This window comes from Amblyomma americanum, chromosome 1 (assembly GCF_052857255.1).
Source record: "Amblyomma americanum isolate KBUSLIRL-KWMA chromosome 1, ASM5285725v1, whole genome shotgun sequence".
NCBI lineage: Eukaryota > Metazoa > Arthropoda > Arachnida > Ixodida > Ixodidae > Amblyomma > Amblyomma americanum.
Window position 1 is genome coordinate 194,672,113 of NC_135497.1, and position 19,221 is coordinate 194,691,333.

Below are 19,221 nucleotides of genomic sequence, written 5' to 3' on the forward strand. Positions count from 1 at the left end.
GCTTGCCGAAAGCACTTGGGAGTTGCAAGCCCTTAATTGCTCTCGATAACGGGCCAAAAGGGCTGCCTCGTGCCGTGCTCCAAGTGCTTATCGTGGCAGTCTACGTGAAATGATCCTGTTCGCCACAAAACGACAACGTTGGACTGCTTTAACAGCGGTTGCTCTGGTAAACCAACAACGTCTGCCGCGAGCCTTGGCACGAGTACTGCGAATTAATAACCCAGCGCAGAAGTAAACAACACTGCGTGAAAGCCGTGGAATCTATCCACAAAGGGATTATCGAGCGAAATTTGTTGATTTGGTGGCGCACTGTTTTCACATGTTTTGTCTACTTCTGGTTTTTATGTAGGAGTGCATATAACGACTTCATTGACGGTTTTCCAAGTCGATGACAGCTGCGGTTATCAGTGCGAGCACAAGTTTTCCGAGGCCCTGATTGCCTGCCGTAAAGAGCACCTAGACTGAATTGCGAGCAGTCTCTTTATACGGCTACACTGTGGATCACTTGTGCACTTTATTCTTCCCTGTATCTATGTTGATTTTTTTTGTTTTTTTAGATTATTCACCATTGTACTCTCAAGTTCTGTCACTCAGCGTTTTCGAGAACAACAATCACCCCAATTTTTTTTTCTAGCAGAAAATATCAATGATAAGTGGTGTGGTATGATGACACCCAAGCCCACAAAAAGGTAATAAATATGAAATAAACAACTCGTAGTTGCAAAAATTGGCCTGAACATGCTCAATAAAGAGAAAGAATGTGCCTTGGTGGCTCAGTCGCTACAGCATTATGCTCGCGGCGGTCGCATTTCAATGGAGGCGAAATGCTACAGGCCCGCGTACTGTGCGATATCAGTGCACGTTAAAGAATCCCACGTGGTCGAAATTTCTAGAGCTGTTCACTACGGCGTCCCTCATAGCCTGAGCCGCTTTGGGACATTAAACCCCCATAAGCCAAACCAAACCGAGGTTGCAGGTTCGATCTCATTAGCAGCATGTGCATTTGTGGAGCCGAAATGCATAAGCGCTGAAATGTACTGAGATTTTGGTGCGTGTTGAAAACCCCCAGGCACTGCTGCTTTGTCACATAAAAGTCAATCAATATTCAATAGTCAAGCAATCACAAAAAAAAAACATTTGCGATGACCAGCGATGTGACTCTACATAGCAAAGAGCAAATTTTATTGATGAAGACAGGGAATAGCGACACTTCGGTAAAATACGCTACCAGCGTGCTTTACAAGGGAAGGCGAACATAGCAGGGAGTGGGACAAGGCCATGTGGGCGGATGAGATTGGGCAACTTGCAGGCATAGGTTGGCCGCGGCTTGCGCAGGGAAGGGCGAATCGGAGATCAGTGGTGAAAACGTAGTTGGCCTCATGATGGTGGCGATGACGATGCGTTAAAACGCTTAAGCGGTTCTTGATCAGTCCTGCAGGCGCGGGTTTGCCAGCGTAAGTGCCTGAACTAGCAGCAGTGTCGGAGAAAATGCATTTAGACGTTCTAGATGTTTGGCTGGTTCTTATAGCAAACTAGCTTGTATTTCGCGTCACCTCCGGCCATCTAATCCCCCAGTTCTGTAACCACAGAAATTGTTTATCTGTAGCTCAAAATATGCAACTAAAATATAGCGTAAACTAACAAATATTAGATAATCTCTGTAAATAAATGTAGACATAAGCAATAGCATGAGTAACATTTAAAAAGAAGTATAGATTTAAAAGATTCTTGCCAAACAAGCCATATACACAGGTGATGGGTTAGTAGGAAGTTAAAGCAGAAAAGTTACCTGCGCAGGAGACTAAATACCTCCTTTACGCACTGTAATGTGCAAAAATGCCGGTGTCTTCTGTGTGAAGTCTCAGCGAGTGAATCCTCACCCAAGATATTTAAAAGCGTTGAGCTCACCCTCCAGAAGATCCACCCACCACCAATCCACTTACTAGAAACACACGCAGCAGTGGAACGAAAAAAAAGCGACGGCGAAAATGAATTGAAAGAGGCCGCGGAGCAACCACGCCGCCACCGTAGATCCACCTCTCCACCCTCCAAGAGCGCCACCACCCGCCCACCTTCACCCTCCAGAAAAATCCAAAGCCTCGGCTTAGAATAAAACCATCCGTTAGAACAAAATCATCAACGCAATAATCAAGAGTAAATCCAACTACTATCGCCGCTTTCTCGCATTAAGTTTCATGATCGTCCTGTCAATTTCTTGAAGAGCTCGTAGTCACTAGTTTACCACCCCTGCGGTTCTTACGACCTGCGCTGGAACACAAGATGTATTAAAGGAATTAGGCATAACGACTGAAAGGCAAGTTTCTTGCAAAATCACACCTTAGTTATGTCTAGAAAGATCGCTACGTGACTTTCCCTGGTTAGTTACTTTAACTAACAAGGGAGGGCGCCACGGACGGCATGATTGCTGCGCGCGCGCGGGACACAGCCATTACCCTCTGAACAGCTTTCAGGCCTGCGCGTCACGTGACACGACGTCAACGACGTCACTGCGCGCCGGCTGAGAGCCGCGAGCGATTGCCGCGCGCGCGCCTCGCGGGAACTGAGGCCACAGACAGGCTCGTCGACCGCCAGGTCAGCGCGATTTATCAGGGCAAAGACAAATAATTAAGATTACGGACAGAATTATACATATTTATTTATCACAGCAGACTCTGTCTCTATGCATATTTACAGATATTTACGACTACACATCGGTCGCGGCCAAAATGCACGACAGACAGAAAACTATTTTGCGCTGTAATGTAGACGGATGTTGCCTTTTATACTGCGTGCTATAAAATCATAAACAACTGACAGCCGAAACAAGTTGTTGCACCGATAAGAGATACACGCAGTTACAATACCGATCTGTATAGTATATTAAAGTAGGCCCTGTGGCACGGTACGAGTTTCAGATGAATGAGAGGAAGCAGAACATAACACATTGCAATGCCAAGAGGTAGAAAACGAAAACCATACTCGCATCTTAACTGCAGGTTAGAAGAAAATATTATTTCATCCATTTTACAGAGTAGGTGGCCGCCCTTCAATGGCGTAAAACACAACATATTACTTTGTGGAGTCGAAGACATGCAAAGAAACCACAATACATTAAACACACTTGTGACTAAACTGTGGACTAGGCTATAATAAATAAGTGACACAAAGGACCACTTATTTGACTGCTGCAGGTACAGGAATGCACAAGGAATCCACTGCACAAACTGCATTGCACAATAATATAAACTAATACAATAATACATAATAGACACTACAACAATAGTACAATAATAGACCCTGCACAAGAAGAGCACATACAGACAAAAGGTGTGACAAATAAGTCCTTCACCTACCACAGCAGGCACTGTCTGAGGTTCAGCTCAGTAAAAGAAAAACAACATTGCACTTATTTGCCAAAATACTTTAAAATTTCAGATTAAAAACAAAACTGTCATTAAAATCTGGGCTAGAAAGCATGCATGACGCAAACAAAAGAGCCCCGCAGGGGGGCGCCTGCAGTTTGCAGGCGTCGCGACGGTGAGTGGCGACACCGCGGGTTCCCGAGCATCCGCAGGGACATATCCGCAAGGGGATGATGGTGAACTGTGCATCACCACGGACCCGAGCACCCGCGCCTCGCCGTGCGTGGCATCGCCGTGTCCGGGGAAAAGGGGATCCTGGTGGTTGAGCCGATGCCGAGCGTTTGGACCCTTAAGGCCCCTTGGCGGAAGCAACACACCACTTTGGCCCCAGCTTCCTGCAGACGGCACCTCCGGCCTGACCCGACCGGGGGGAATCGGCAGTCGCCTTTTCCTATCCTCCTCTTCATCTTTAACTTTCCTATCTCTGTCTCACAACTCTCCTGTATCCTACTCACTTCTTGGTTATTCCTTTTTTCCTGGCGGCGAGGGTTAACCTTGTGTGACCAACTACCCTGAGTTGCGTCATATTTGGTTATAGTTGAGGTGTACAGCTGGCGTGGGCAGGACTTGCTATCAAGTTCCTGTCCCGTCCCCTTGTTGGACTCCGTGGTGGGTGGCTGGCACCATGACCGAAAAACAGTTTTTTTATGGCTCCCCAACTTTCAAAACCCGATCGCACTCTCAAAAGAGGGCGGAACGAGGCAGACAACTTCTTTCAAAAAAGAAAAGTAACTTTCCCCAAATATCATGTGATCCACAGTGAACAACAAGATAAACAGGCAAGAATAATATCCCCCTTCCTTGTGTCAAAGTGCTTGACTGAAACCCTAGGCATTGGCTATAAGCTGTCAAAGATGGCCAGCGGCGACTTATTGCTCGAACTGTGTGACAATGTCCAACATTCTAAGCTCTCCAACCTAACGTCCATAGGGGGAAATCCCGGTCTCCGTGACTCCTCATCGCTCACTAAACACTGTCCGAGGCGTAATATCGGAAAATAATTTTCTTCACATAACTGAAAAAGAAATGCTCGAAGGGCTCATCGACCAAGACGTCATAGATGTCCACCGAATCAAAATCCGGAAGGACAACAAGGAAATAGACACAAAACACATGATCCTGACGTTCAACACCAGCACCCTGCCCGACACAATCGACGTGGGATATTTGAAAATCAATGTACGACCATACATACCAAACCCCCGCAGGTGTTTTAACTGCCAAAGGTTCGGCCACGGCTCACAGAGCTGCCGCGGTCGTAAAACTTGCGCAAAATGTGCCTCTAAGGATCACCAGTCTGATGTATGTGACGCAGCCCTGTGCTGTCCAAACTGTGAAGGAGAACATGCTGCATACTCCAGGGCGTGTCCGTCCTGGAAGAAAGAAAAAGAAATTATCACCATAAAGACCAAAGAAAACATTTCTTTTAAAGAAGCGAGAAGGCGTTTTGCGCTTACAAACACATTCTCCTTCACAGCAAAACAAAACTTCGCTGATGTGGTGCGCAGGGGCGTAGCACCGCACAGCACTCCGGCACCTGCCAAGGCCGCTCCCACCGAGCCTATGGCAGGGCCATCCACGCCCCAGGCAGGGTCAGCGAAAGCTGCCCTGTCACTGCCAAAGCAGGGACCGCCGGTCCATGGGTCGGCATCCCGCAGGACCTCCCCCCGTCGGGAGAGGCCTGAAACTAACACAACCGCGGCTGCGCGGTCCTCCAGCACCTCTGTTGAGGTGATGGATACAACACCCACTCCGCCTCCATTACAGCGGCGGAACAGCTCTCTTGAGCGAAAAAAAGACAGGCCCCTCATAACGGGCCCACCTCATAAGTAAATCTCCTTTCATTTTCTTTTAAAAACACAAGCATGTCTTTTTTAATTCAATGGAATTGTAGAGGACTTATGCGGAATTATAGTGACATAACACATATTTTAGGGTCAATGTTACCCATAGTTTTATGTCTTCAGGAGACCAATCTTGGTCCACAACATGTGCATATCCTGAAACATTATCAAACTTTTAGACGCGATCGCGAGCAGGCAAATCGACTCTCAGGAGGTGTCGCAATTGTCGTCCAAAGCGGCGTCCCTGCTCGAGAAATAAAGCTCAATACAAAACTAGAGGCGGTTGCAGTCAGCATCGTCAGCTATAAAACACTAACAATCTGTTCCGTATACATTCCTCCACATTTTACATTAACAGTCCATGATCTAGAAGAATTGATAGATGAACTTCCAGAGCCATATCTGGTAGTTGGGGATTTTAACGCTCACTCCCCTTTTTGGGGAAGCGAGCGCTGCGACTCTAGGGGGCAAACAATCGAAGATTTTATCCTCTCAAATAACATCTGTCTTTTAAATACAGGAAAAGCAACTTATTGTTGCCCAAGCTCGGCAAAAATGAGCTTTCTCGATTTAGCTTTCGCATCACCATCGCTTTTTACAGATTTTAAATGGGATGTTCTAAATGACCCTCTGGGAAGTGATCACCTACCTATTATCATCAGCCTCTCATCGTCTACTGCAGTCATCCCCACAAGACCACGGCGCTGGAAACTTCACCTCGCCGACTGGTCACTTTTTACAGCAAGTGCCACACTAGAAAAAGAATTTTGTGAAGATCTCAGCATAGACGAAATTAATGGAAAATTTACTACATGCATAATATCGGCCGCTACACTAGCCATACCACAAACAACCGGACTCTTACACAAAAAACATAAAGTATGGTGGACACAAGAATGCACATTGGCAAAAAAAAAACAAAATAAAGCTTGGGGCTCTCTGCGTCGGTATCCCACAGCGGAGAACTTGATTGCCTTTAAGAGGGCCAAGGCCAGAGCGCGATTCGTTCGGAGAAATGCCGAGAAATCCTCGTGGCAGAAATATGTGTCCTCTATAAACAGCACAATAACCTCAAAAAAAATGTGGGAAAAAGTTCGAAGATTCAGTAGTGACCATACCCCTTTCACACTTCCTCTGTTGACTACACCCGGGACACAAACATCATTAGAAGAACAGGCCAACATACTAGGTGAGCATTTTGCTGAAGTTTCCAGTTCGTCCAATTACACAAACACGTTCCAGAAGTACAAAGCAATAGCAGAAAAACAAAAACTTCCATTTGCAGCAGGTATGCACGAGGACTACAATCAACCCATCACACTCCAGGAATTGATCAGGGCATTATCTTGTGGTAAAAAGACAGCAACAGGCCCAGATAATGTGCATTACGCTATGCTCGCCCATCTCTCTGAGGCTGCCGTGCAGGCATTGTTGAACTTCTTTAACAAAATATGGACAACTGGGAATATACCTGAGGAGTGGAAGAAAGCAATAATAGTACCTTTTCTGAAACCCGGAAAACAACCAACAAGTCCTAACAATTACAGACCGATAGCCCTCACCAGCTGCATCGCTAAATCTTTCGAAAGCATAGTAAACATTAGACTGACCTTCACACTTGAATCTCGTCGACTCTTAGATTTACATCAATGTGGATTTAAGAAAGCATGCTCGACCACTGATCACCTTGTCCGCCTAGAAAACACCATCCGAGAGGCGTTCATCCACAAACAGCACTGTATCGGTGTCTTCTTCGATTTGGAGAAGGCATATGATACCGCGTGGAAGTTCGGCATCCTCCATGACCTAGCAGATCTAGGGATCCGCGGCAGGATGCTGAACTGCTTGAACGACTTCCTGACTAACCGCACATTCAGAGTCCGTCTGGGAGCAACTCTATCAACGACATTCGCCCAAGAGAATGGCGTACCCCAGGGATGCATTTTAAGTACGACACTCTATAGTAAAAATGAATTCCTTGGCCAAAGTAATACCTAAGTCCGTAATGTATTCAGTTTATGTAGATGACATACAGATAGCATACACTTCTTCCAACATACTGTCCTGCGAGAGACAAATACAAATCACACTAAATAAACTGGCTGTTTGGGCAGAGAAAAATGGATTCAAGTTCTCCCCTCAAAAAAACAGTAGCTGTTTTATTCTCATTACGACGAGGCCTACAGGTCGATCCCAATCTGTGCTTGAATCAAACCACACTGCCAGTCAAACAGGAACATAAATTTTTAGGCGTCACTTTTGACAAGAAACTTACATTTCTGTCACACATTAACAACCTGAAAAAGAAAGCATCCCAAGCCCTCAATGTATTAAAGGTACTCTCGCGAAAACGGTGGGGGTCCGATAGAGCATGCCTATTGCAAATATATCGCTCTTTGGTGCGCTCCAAGCTGGACTACGGGTGTGTGGTATATGGTTCGGCAAGAACATCCTACTTGAAACGACTGGACCCTGTTCATAATCTTGGTTTGCGCCTATCAACTGGAGCTTATAGAACATCCCCGGTAAAGAGTCTTTACGTTGAAACTAATGAGCCCACACTAGAGGATAGAAGAGTCACACTAACATGCACGTACATCCTAAAAACCCGTTCTCTCCCTAAACATCTCTGCTATCCCATTGTTACCAAGTGCCCATCTAGGAGATTATTCAATAATAAACCACATTTTATCAGGCCACTAATAATGCGCTTTGAAGATAAATGTGAAGACTTAGCAGTGCTGGACGCCCTACCTAATATTGCACAAAGACATGAATATCTACCACCATGGTACAGCCTTCCTTCAGTGTGTGACTTCACATTGACACACTTAAACAAAGAGAAAATACCACACGAGCACATACTGCAAGAGTTCTTTGCACTACAAGAAAAATATGACACTTACACCGAATTTTACACTGATGGCTCAAAAACAGAAAGTCATGTCGGAAGTGCAGTAATTCAAGGAACAAATGAAAAAATGATACGATTGCCACAGTATGCATCGGTATTTACTGCGGAGTGTTATGCCATCTTTGTAGCTGTAGAACAAATAGTAAAACAAAACATAAAAAATAGCATCATTTACACCGATTCACTCAGTATGCTAAAAGCGCTGCATTCTACAAACGCTGCTGAACCCATAATAGGAAAAATCATACATAATATAGTTAAAATTACAAAGCAAAAACATAACATTATATTCTGCTGGGTCCCTAGCCATGTTGGAATTTTAGGTAATGAGAGAGCAGATGCTTGCGCAGCACAAGCTAGAATTGGCCATATAAAACAAGTTAACATACCACAGAGGGATTTTTCTAAATTACTGCACAGTAAACTCAGGAATAAGTGGCAGATTGCATGGGATGAACAAACAAACAACAAACTACATTCTATAAAACCTGTTTTGGGAGAATGGAGATCATGTACACATCAGGAGCGTTTCATAGAAGTTATTTTGTGTCGACTACGCATTGGACACACACACCTTACTCACAACTTCTTACTGACAAAAAAAGGCAAACCTCTCTGCGAAATGTGTGGCGATGAACTCACGGTAAACCACATTTTAATTGTATGCAAAAAACTGGAACAACTGAGGAAAAAATATTTCACAACATTGTACAATGAATACATCCCACTACACCCCAGGTTACTTTTAGGAGATCAAGCACTGGTTGATTTTTCTAGCATTTTTAAATTTCTCAGAGAAGCCAATGTTTTATACAAACTTTAGATATAAAAAGCGTAACCTTTAACAAAAGCTCTAACCGTGTGTTTGGCGCATCATAGCCTAAGTTGCTTTTGCGCCATTAAAATCAATATAACTACAACAACTAGCAAACAAAAGAAGGCTCATTGCACTACAACAGGCAGAAGTTCGCCAAAGAAATCACATGAGGAAACTGCAATAAAATACCTGCAGTGCAATTTAAAGTAATTAAATGGGCGCTGTACAAGTTATGAAAAATTACACTTCAAGAAAGATTTGGGCTTTTGTTTTTTGCCTTCTGTTCTTTTATAATATGAAGTTGATCATTCCTTTGTTTACATTAGTTGTTAAGCATTGTTTGCTGCACAGTTTGCAACAAGTGTGACAGGGAGCTCGTAAGCATGCCCATTTTCACATGTATATATGTCCTCAAGCCTCGGTAGAGAGTTGAGCGTCAGTTGCCGAACGACATTCCTTTGGTTGGGCCCATGGAGAAATTGTGTGCAGGCACTTTGTGTCACAAGCTTTTTAACTACAACCTCCGTGTACATGACTATTGTAATCACAAGGGCAGAGGGAAACTTGAGTCCACCTCGGTTCAGTTGTGCGATTAAGGAATGGGTGTATTCTTCCATTTCCGTCTCACTTCCGGTAACAACCAAGTGTCCTCGGCAACTTTCGCACTTTAAAACTTTCATTGTAGCATGCGCACAATACCCGCCAACATAACCAATAACTGGCATTCGTTCTCTGAGTGCATCAAGGTCAGCGTCTACAACTTGAACACTAAAGGAGGTTTCTACATCTCTGACACTGTTTGTCTCTTCGATGTTTCTGAAGTAATCAGTGCTCATCTTTGGCAGGGCATTTTGAAGGCGAATCGTGCCCTCTGTCTCACAAAGCTGTCGAACAGATATGTGGTACTGCCCACCAGCGATTTGCCGGTACTGTCCAAAACAACTCTCGAGAGGATCCGTTGGAACTTTCCCTAGTAGGACGTACTTAAAATGAAGTTCACTTATGCAGTACTTTGCCAATGCCAGTAAGGATTGAGCAGATAGCCTTAGGGCACTCAATGTGCCCTGGGTAAGGACCCCAGTGTCATGCCCATAAAATTCCCAGACATCAAGCCAGGTAATGAAACCATTCAGAAAAGCTACTTTTGGGTCATCTGTACTGCAAGATAGGGTTATTCGTAAACACTACGATGATGGAAGCCTTTATTTGGCGTTTTTACGTTGACAATACTCCACCAGCAAAGAATGATTTTGATGAAATTTGCTGTTGCTGCCGCATGTTGAAAATCAGCTTCACCACTGCGAGCTGCCAGGGCTGTGGCTACGTGCGGATTGTGTGCGGCGGTATTGTGTGGAGAATGCATGAAAACACCATTACCTGTGTGCTGTACTGAATACGCTCTGCAGAGAGCAGCGTTAGCTGTTCCTTTAAAAATTTCACAGCCCCTTTCTTGTTTTCATTAATGCTTGCTTCCAATTTGTCTAGAAGGGAATTTACTGCAAGCGACAGGTGGCGAGAACTACAACACTCGCCAGACTCGTCAGACAGCATGCACAAGTTGTTCAAAATTTCCAACAAGAAGCTTACTTTGCAAACCGAGTCTGGTACAACAGCGCTACCAGGATTCTTGATCGCGGATCCTTGGTAGCAGGCTGAGACTTGGAGGTTTTCGAACACTGTCAATGACGCCTTCAACCAAGGTTCACGATCGTTGGTGATGTTCAAAAACATCGTACACTTTTCTTTATGAATCACAGTCCACTGCACTGACACTGAGGCCACTTGCAGGCGCGCCTTTAGTTCTTCGAGTGGCGAAAATTGGTCTCTCTCCTGCTCCGCTTCATATGACGCCAGTGATCCTTTGACCGCACGGGCGAGTTGGGAAGCTTCTAGTCGGCTCCTCTTAGCACCAGGTGCTTCTCTCTTGCTGTTGTCTGGTGCTGAAAGGTACGAAGGGCAGTTGGGAAATACGGTAGCACCGATCCACGGCGCAACCGCGGTACTTGCCATCGAACTGTAAGAACATTTCCTGTTCTTTGCTCCGTGTACGATGCCGTCGTCTAGATGCATGAAGCGCCGAAATGATCGGCGCAAACCTGCACAAACGTACAAATGTTTCCTAAACATCAGAATCCACTTATTAAAATAGCGTAATGCTAGCCCCTTTGTCTATAAGCTTGTTTTCAGCAAAGAAACGTGGGCACAATCAATCTATCTGGGCTTCGGAAGTATTACAATAAACGTGCTGATTAAGTAAAATCAACCAGGAGCACATAACGGTACCATAAACATTACTTACTTTAGTGTACGAAGTCGGCACGAAGTCCTTCCTTGGTATGGCGCATAACCACTTCTTGAAAGTGTCGTCGCCTTTTGGGAAAGAAAACACTTGTATCTTCCTGCCCGTATCGTAATTATCGGTGCACCCCGGCACACAACACTCGCTCGGCATTTTAGTATCCACTGCACATCGCGCACGGAAACAAAATTGCCGCAAAACAACGACGAGAGACGACAAACGCGACCACGCCGCTGCAACCAACCGGCACGCGCGGCGCAGGGAGCGTGAAAGAAAGGACAGCAGGGACTAAAATCATGTCGCTGGCGATGTGGCTTCTGCACGTGTCAGCCTGCCGGATGTGACGTCAAAATTTTGGGCGCAGGCCTGAAAGCTGTTCAGGAGGTAATGACACAGCCCACTGCATCTCTATTCGGCTGGGATCGCGGACGTGTCGCCCGCGGCTCCGCTCTTCGCCAGCGGGGCGAGGGAGTGGCGGGGAGACTTGCTCCTGTATCTCGTCCCGCCCGGCTTCGTAGTATCCCCTGCCCTAGCGTGGGCGAACATGCGCTCGTAACCTTGCTGGTGAGTCGGACGATCTCGTTTCCTTAACTTGTTTTTTTTTTGCTAGCTGGCGTTATTGTTGCTGTAGCAATAAATGCCTGTCTGTGTCAGCCAATGTGTAGTTCCTTAGCTCCCTCAGAGCAAGGCCCGCCGTGGTCGGCGTGCGCTCGGTAGCGTACGCGATCACGCGGTGGGGTCAGGCGGTTTCGAACCGTGTCAGCCGCGGTTAAAGGGGGAAAAACGTGTTTATCTCCCTAATTAAAACCCCCACAAAATCTATAAGTGTAGATATTGCGGAGCGATAACTCCAATGAAATTTTTTAAACCCTCCGTGAATAATGTCGCAATACAGAGGTAGCAACAGTTTTTTTTTTTAGCACATCTGACTGGGAAGATACTTTGAGCCCTTTTTTTGGTTTTGACCAATCGTATGACGCACTTTGAGGGCGAGGAAGAAGCCCGACGCTTCTGGGTTTAGAGCACACCATTTCGACATCCGTATTACAAGCATCGCCGCGAGCGACACTGCCAGGAACGTTGACGGCAGGCTGCACCTGAGCCGCATCAAAAGACAAGCTCCAACAACGCCTGAGAAAGGCCGCTAAGCGTGTGCTCGACCACCATTTAATTTCTCTTGCCATTGTTGCCACCATCGAGGTTGTCAAAACGCCCTCATAAGCAACAGAAGTGCGCACGAGGCCGGCGTAATAGCATTTTTGCGGTTATGTAGCACATGCGCGTCTGCTCCGGAGCAACGGTTCTGTTGGATGATGCCTAACAAGCTTTGCTGTTCGTCTCGTTTCAAACAACTGGCGTCATCTTCGGAGTGGTCGCTTTTGCAAAGGTAAACAGCTGGTAGGGTTATCCGAGGCGTAGCTGTTCAAAGAATGGCCCTCGCCATGAACACTGCAGCGTGTCGCCGACTTGCACGCTCTGCAACTATACCCGAACCGCCAGCAGTTATTACACTGTAGGGGCCGAGATATAGGGGGTACATCCGTTATGCAGCTCTGAAGGGCCGGATGATCCAGAAAAAGTTATCACTGACTCCACAACGCGCAGGACACCCGCCTCCCTGCTGCAGTGGTGCACTGAAAGTACCCCAGCTCCCGCGTCTTGAATTTCCTCCAACACTTCTTGAGGAGAAGATGACAATTCAGGCCCCAACTGGCAGTGATGAAAATTGTTTGCGTTTTAACAAGTAAGACACACAATCTAAGTCTGAGGACTTACAAGCGAATCTTGTACTCGCGAAATGTCGCACCTCAGGGGTCTAAAATAGTGGTTGCTAAAAATCTGTGAGTTGCTGTTGTATTCTCTCGGGGTTTTTAGTTTTGGTTGCTCATCTCCAATCGGAACGAGCGCCGCGGGAATGATGTCTATTCTGTTTTACCGCAAATATTCAAGAGGTAAGCTTTAGACCGGAATTCTAGCGAACAAAGCTGCCCATTCCTACGTCCGGGGTGGTCCAAGATCAGCCTCGGGAAACGCCGAACCCAAATTCACATCAACCGTGCCTGAAAAACTAGCCGGAAACATTGTCGAATCGCTTGACCGTGCAACGGCCTCACCATGGACCAACAAGCAGGCACCACTAGGAAGTAGCAAGAAGAGCAGGTCAGAGGAAAGCCAAGGCAGCTGCACTGTAAAGTTACTGTAATTTTCGCGCAAAATTAGTAATAAGTAATACAGTCATTGGTAATCCAGGACTTGGGGTGTGCGGTTCTTGTTACCTTAGTGGCATGGCACATACCCACGACGGGGGACAGGCCAGGGTTCAGTGAGGAAAGGTGTGTGGTGGTTGTTTCCTCTTGGTGTGTCAACCCTAGAGGGCACCAAGCAACAATTCAGGGGACGTTGGAGGACCTGAATGCGCCACTTAGCAAATTCTGCGAATGTGGTCGAATAACCATGATGCTGTGGGCGTGGAGCCTTGTGATTGGTGGTCGTTCGCTGTCTCAATAAAAGTGTGGGAAACAGGCGCGAGCCCGACTTTTTCCCGCTAGGAACGCAGAAGTGTCGTTCCTTAGTGGCCCTGTCCGGTGAAAAGGGCTTCGTCTGGCCGACTTGGAAGGTGTACACCACACCATACTTATGAAGCGATGGCACATACGGTGGGGATTGACCATGGTTTGTTCTGTTTTTTTTTTATTCGAGAAGTGTGTCATGAGGCATAAGTTGAAAAAAAGTAAGGGGGGGGGGGAATGCAGGGGATTGAAAGTTAAAAAAAGGACTGAAGATCCGTTGCGCTGAGGCAGTCGCCGAGGTTGCTGATGAAACGCTTGTTCATAGTCCACTTCACGTAGTCAGTTTCGCGGTTCCACCGCAGGCCTACCTCCCTGAGGAGCCGTTTTCTTATAGCAGCCGTCGCTGGGCACGTCCACAAGTGCCGCACATCACAAATGTCCGGTGCAGCGCTACAGTGAGGGCACATGTCAGGTGCTGGCAGATCTTTGGCACGCCACCGATGACGGACAGATGGTGTCAGACACCCCTGCCCGAATCTGGTGCACGGATACCTCCTCTTGCCGAGTAAGACTACGGGGGAGAGGGTGCGAACACGGAGGAATTAGAGCGCGTGTTCGCTGGCGCAGAACTTCGGAATCGGAAACAGGAACGGATCTGGGGGAAGAGGGGAAGGTGGCGGATCGTCTGATGTATGAAGATGAGTCATAGCATCCTCTTGAATGTTATGTGGATCCTGAGCATGGCCGTGAATCCAGTGTATGCGCACAGGACATGGATACTTTGCGCAGAGCACATGAATTGATTGTGAAATCTGGAATGTCCGTCGAACAGCCTTAAGCTGTTTAAGGGTGGCGCGGGAGTCGGTGTAAATATTAACTGTATTGAATGTTGGAACGAGCGGAAGGGAAACAATGGCATTATAAATGGCTTGAAGTTCCAGTGCCAGGTGAGTGAACGTATCCGCAGTATACGTCGCGCGAGAGTTCAGATGCGGATGAGATGGACTATACACAGCAGTAACTCCCCTCTCTGCAGAATGTGATGCATCCGTGTATAATATGCACCCTTCAGGCAGATACGCTGCTGAAACCGACGGGGAAACAGTGATGCGATTATCAGTGAGCTGACAATATGACCAAGGAGGAAGTGTCTTTAAACGATGAAGTTGAAGAGACTGTTTTTGAGCTCTATTTTCCACCCGTTGGTCGATGAGTTCACTGAGTTTATTAAGTTTGGCGAACTCCTGTAGCACAGGTATGGGTGTTAAACGAGGCAGATATGTTATGACGCGCATAGCCTCACGATTGATAGTTTCAAAGGAGTCCCACTGTCCGCGGGTGAGACGTTGAAATTGTGCCTGATATACTATCCGTGGCTGAAGGATAGAGCGCACAAGCTGGCGGGCCGTATGAGCACGTGTGCCACCAGAGCGCATAGCTATGCGACGAATCAGACCTAGAGTAGCGTGAGCCGATTTACGAGTGGCTGTCAGCCACGGGTGCTAGTCCCAGATGTATGAAGGAGAAGACCAAAAATACGAGCAGTTTCTACCTGAGGAATCGGAGAATTATGTACCGTAAAATTTAAAGGGGGAGCTTTCCGTAAGCCGGCTTTATTTTCAATGCGAATGAAACATGATTTAGTAGGATAGAATGTTAGACCCAGAGGTGGGAGGCGAGATGCCAATACATCCAGCGCGTGCTGAAGGAGCAACTGATGAATAGACGCATCTGGATGACAGCACCACAAGGTTATATCATCGGCATACGCAAGCACGCGGATAGAAGGGATGGTCTGTAGGGCTCGAACAAGAGGAATTAAAGCCACATTAAATAATGTGGGGGCGAGAACGGAGCCCTGGGACACTCCTCTATTGGAAGTGAAGTTACCAAAGGGCTTTTCGTGGACACGCACGCTGAAGGTTCGATTTGCTAAAAAGGCGTGAATGGAGAGGAGGAACCGGTGAGGGTGACCAAGAGTTTGAATGGAGGTAAGAATGGCAGAGTGAAGTTATCATATGCCTTTGTTACGTCTGTAGCGATTACGGTTCGTACAAGGTGACTCTGTGGAGAGTGGTCAAGCACGTCAGCAACCAAAGTAGCAAAGCCGTCCTCCGTTCCAATTTGTGGGCGGAAAACAATTTGGGAATCTGGGTAACAATCATGGGATTCCAGCCACCACGACAAGCGTGCGGCTAGAATGCTTTCATAAAGCTTGCAGATGGCAGGCGTAAGGGAAATTGGACGAAGGGCCGAGAGAGATACTGGAGGCTGACCTGACTTGGGTATTGGAACCCCAATAGAATGCTTCCAGTCTCCCGGCATGACGCCAGAAAGCCACACTTCGTTTAAAGTATCAGCTAGGGTTTGCAAAGCCCTCCCTTCCAAGTTACGGAATAGGGTGTTAGGTATGCCGTCGTGCCCGGGAGTAGTAGTAGTTTTTAAACGTTCAATGGAGGCCAGCAGCCCTGCCATGGTGAGGTCAGAAGGAATCCCATCGGAGGGCTCTGTAACCGATAAGTCAGGTGGAGACGTAGCGGTGCAGTCATGGTTTGGAAAAAATTGACGGGCCGCTTGTTGTGCAAATGTGTCCTCATCCACATATAGCGCGGGGCGAATGCTCTCTGTGTAATCTGCAACCTGAGAAGGGCGCTCCATGGCGTGAAACAGTCTCCAAAGATGTCGATTGCCCTGCGTAGAGGACAGGCGGGCACACCATGCACCCCAGCGTTGCCTGCCTAGCCGCTTCGCATAGCGCCGCGCCCGTGGGGTAGCGCGGTGAAGAGTAGGAAGAGCCGATGGGTCATCGGGGTGACGAGTAGCGTAAAGATCCGCCTGGCGACGAAGAGCCCACAGATTCAAGAGATATATGTCCGGGTTTAGGTCGTCTTCATTTACACTAGAGGTAGTAGTGTGAATAGCGAGAACAGCAGAGAGAGTAGACAGTGCTGAAGAGGGGTTGAATGTAGATAAATGATTGTCTGCGCGTACAGAGTCCCATGATGTTATTCGTACAGTGCGGCGTATTTTCCGTAGACGCGTAGGCGTGAGGGAGATAAAAATAGGGCTGTTATCGCTGCTCCAAGTATCGGAATCAACAGCCCAACGAGAGTTACCAGGGCCTAACCACCAAGTCAAATAAGGTGAATACGGGCCACCTCGTGGGCGGGTAGAAGTATTCGGGTGGTTTAAAAGTTGAAAGGAATGATCCGAAAAGCTCCCTTGGATGTGTGCGCCCTTTGAAGAATCAGATAGATAACCCCACGCAGTGTGTGCGCCGTTGAAGTCACCACCAACTAGAATAGGGATACCCGAGTTTGTAGAACGTAGAAAACGAACCCATCCCAGATTGGGAGATCCGGAGCCAGGACGACTATAAAAAGAAACTAGGACAACGGGTGTGCGTGCAGGTTTTACGAGAAGGGCGACAACCTCTTGACTTGTGTTGCACCACCGTGAAAGGTCGAGCGGTGTGTGCGGAACTGAACTGTGAATATAAATTGCAGATTTACCTGGGCTCAGGTAGGAGGCGTTACAACGGCGATCAGGGATAGAGGGTGAGTGGTATGCGCAGAAACCTGAAAGGCGTGGAAGTGAATTATGCTCTTGCAGTAGGAAACGCCCATGCCTTCAGCTTTCCGTAGTGAAGGCGGATGTTCACTTCAGAGGCCTTATTAGCGAATCCTCGACAGTTCCACTGCACCACCACCGATGATGATGCGCTATCCATGACGAGGCCGAAGAGCTTCCACGATGAGGGTTGTCACCTGCTTCATCAGCGCTAATATCTTATCCACTGTCGGGGTAGTCACGGCGGCTAACAGGTGGTCGGAACCTGATTGTGGCCCAGTTCTTACTCGAGGTGATTCCTCTGATGATTGCTCCCGAGTTATGAGAATTCTTCGAGAGGATTGAGAACGACGCTGTTCCCGTAGCTGGGTGAGTTCGTCTAGTCGGCGGCGAACCTCCGCGATTGCATTATCTAAAGCTGTCTTCATCTGTGGTATCCACATGTGATAGATGCACTGGACGTTTTGGCGTACCATTTGGTCCGGGAAGGTGAGCCACTTGTGCATATGTACGCTGGTGAGGAGACGGATGGTGAGCAGCGGGCTCAGATAAAGGAAGTTCAGGGAAGTCGTTGTCGTCACATGGGAGAGCTGCAAAGCGATTACTTGTAGGAACATCCATTTTTGCCGGCGACTTGTGAAACTTCTTCGCTTGCTTCTTCTTTGGACAAGCGGGGGAGCGAATGTCATGGTCCGGCGATTTGCACAGGGCACAAGGAACTGTTGGTTCATTCATGTCGGCCGCAGCTGCTGGATTAGGACAGGTATTTTGCATATGTCCTTCTTTGTGGCAGTGATAAGAAAAAATATGACGAGGTCAGAAGGTCTGATGATCGCACCGTAGTAGGTAAGGTACTTCGGGAGAGTCAACGGGCTTTGCAGGATGAGCAGGTATGAGCCCCGGCGCCCCATAGGCCGTGCTTGCAGTACTACGTGAGTTGAGCAGCGAATATTTGCGCGCACCTCCTCGGGAGGGCTCGTGCTGTCGACATGATAAACCATGCAGCGGAGGGTGTCAGGACCAGACGCAAAATATATTTGCACCGGGACATGCTTGCTATCATCCAGGGGGATCCGCGTAACTGCGCAAAGTTTCTGGGCGTCCATCAAGGATGACAAGTTTACCGTGATGGTGTTCGATGGGCGATGGACGACAAGCCCGCAGTAGTTCGAAGAGCCAAGAGCGTGCTCAATTGTGGCTTGAACATTCCGGGCAGGGATGGCAGTCATATCAAAGCGCAATGTAGGCTTGATGACAACGCGGAACGAGTTCGCAGCAGGCGGAAGAGAGCCTTGACTCACGGGAGGCATCTGTGGAGGTGGCAGGCGCTCAGACGTTGGTGACGGCCCTTGGTGGGAATACTGAACTGGCGCGACGGGCACAGTTTCTTGAGGGAGTGTCACGGGCACGGAGGCGGTGGAGCAGTCCATGTCACAGGCCAGAGTCGTAGCATCGGAAGACGTCGCAGGCTGGAGGCCCAGAGGCGCTGACGATTGCGTGGACGTGGAGGCTGCGTCAGGTGGCAACACAGCGGGCATCCGCGTAGCTGTCGTCGACAACGCATAATCCATGCAGACGCGTAGCGCGGCCTCGCTCGGCAGCGCCGAGCTAAGTCTAGCTTGCCACTGAGGGTTCCGGTTGGGTTTTCTCACTTGAGAATGCGCCCACCGTGCCGGGAATTTCTCCGCAGGGGCGTCGTCAGCATTCGGTCTCACGGAGGGCACTGTCCGACCCACGCCACACGCGAGAAGACAGCGAAAAGCGAAAACACAAAGCTAGAAGCAGACACGTATCCACCCACTAGGTCTTCGTCTTCTTCTTCGTGGTTATTCTGAATGTTGTTTT

The 19,221-nt window shown here is 47.8% G+C and overlaps 1 protein-coding gene across 2 annotated transcripts in view; it reads left to right on the plus strand.

The window, feature by feature from the left end:
- The window catches only part of LOC144114437 (alpha-(1,3)-fucosyltransferase C-like), a 119,574-nt gene that overhangs the window by 14,229 nt on the left and 86,124 nt on the right, over positions 1–19,221 (plus strand). The gene's annotated exons all lie outside the window — the stretch shown is intronic.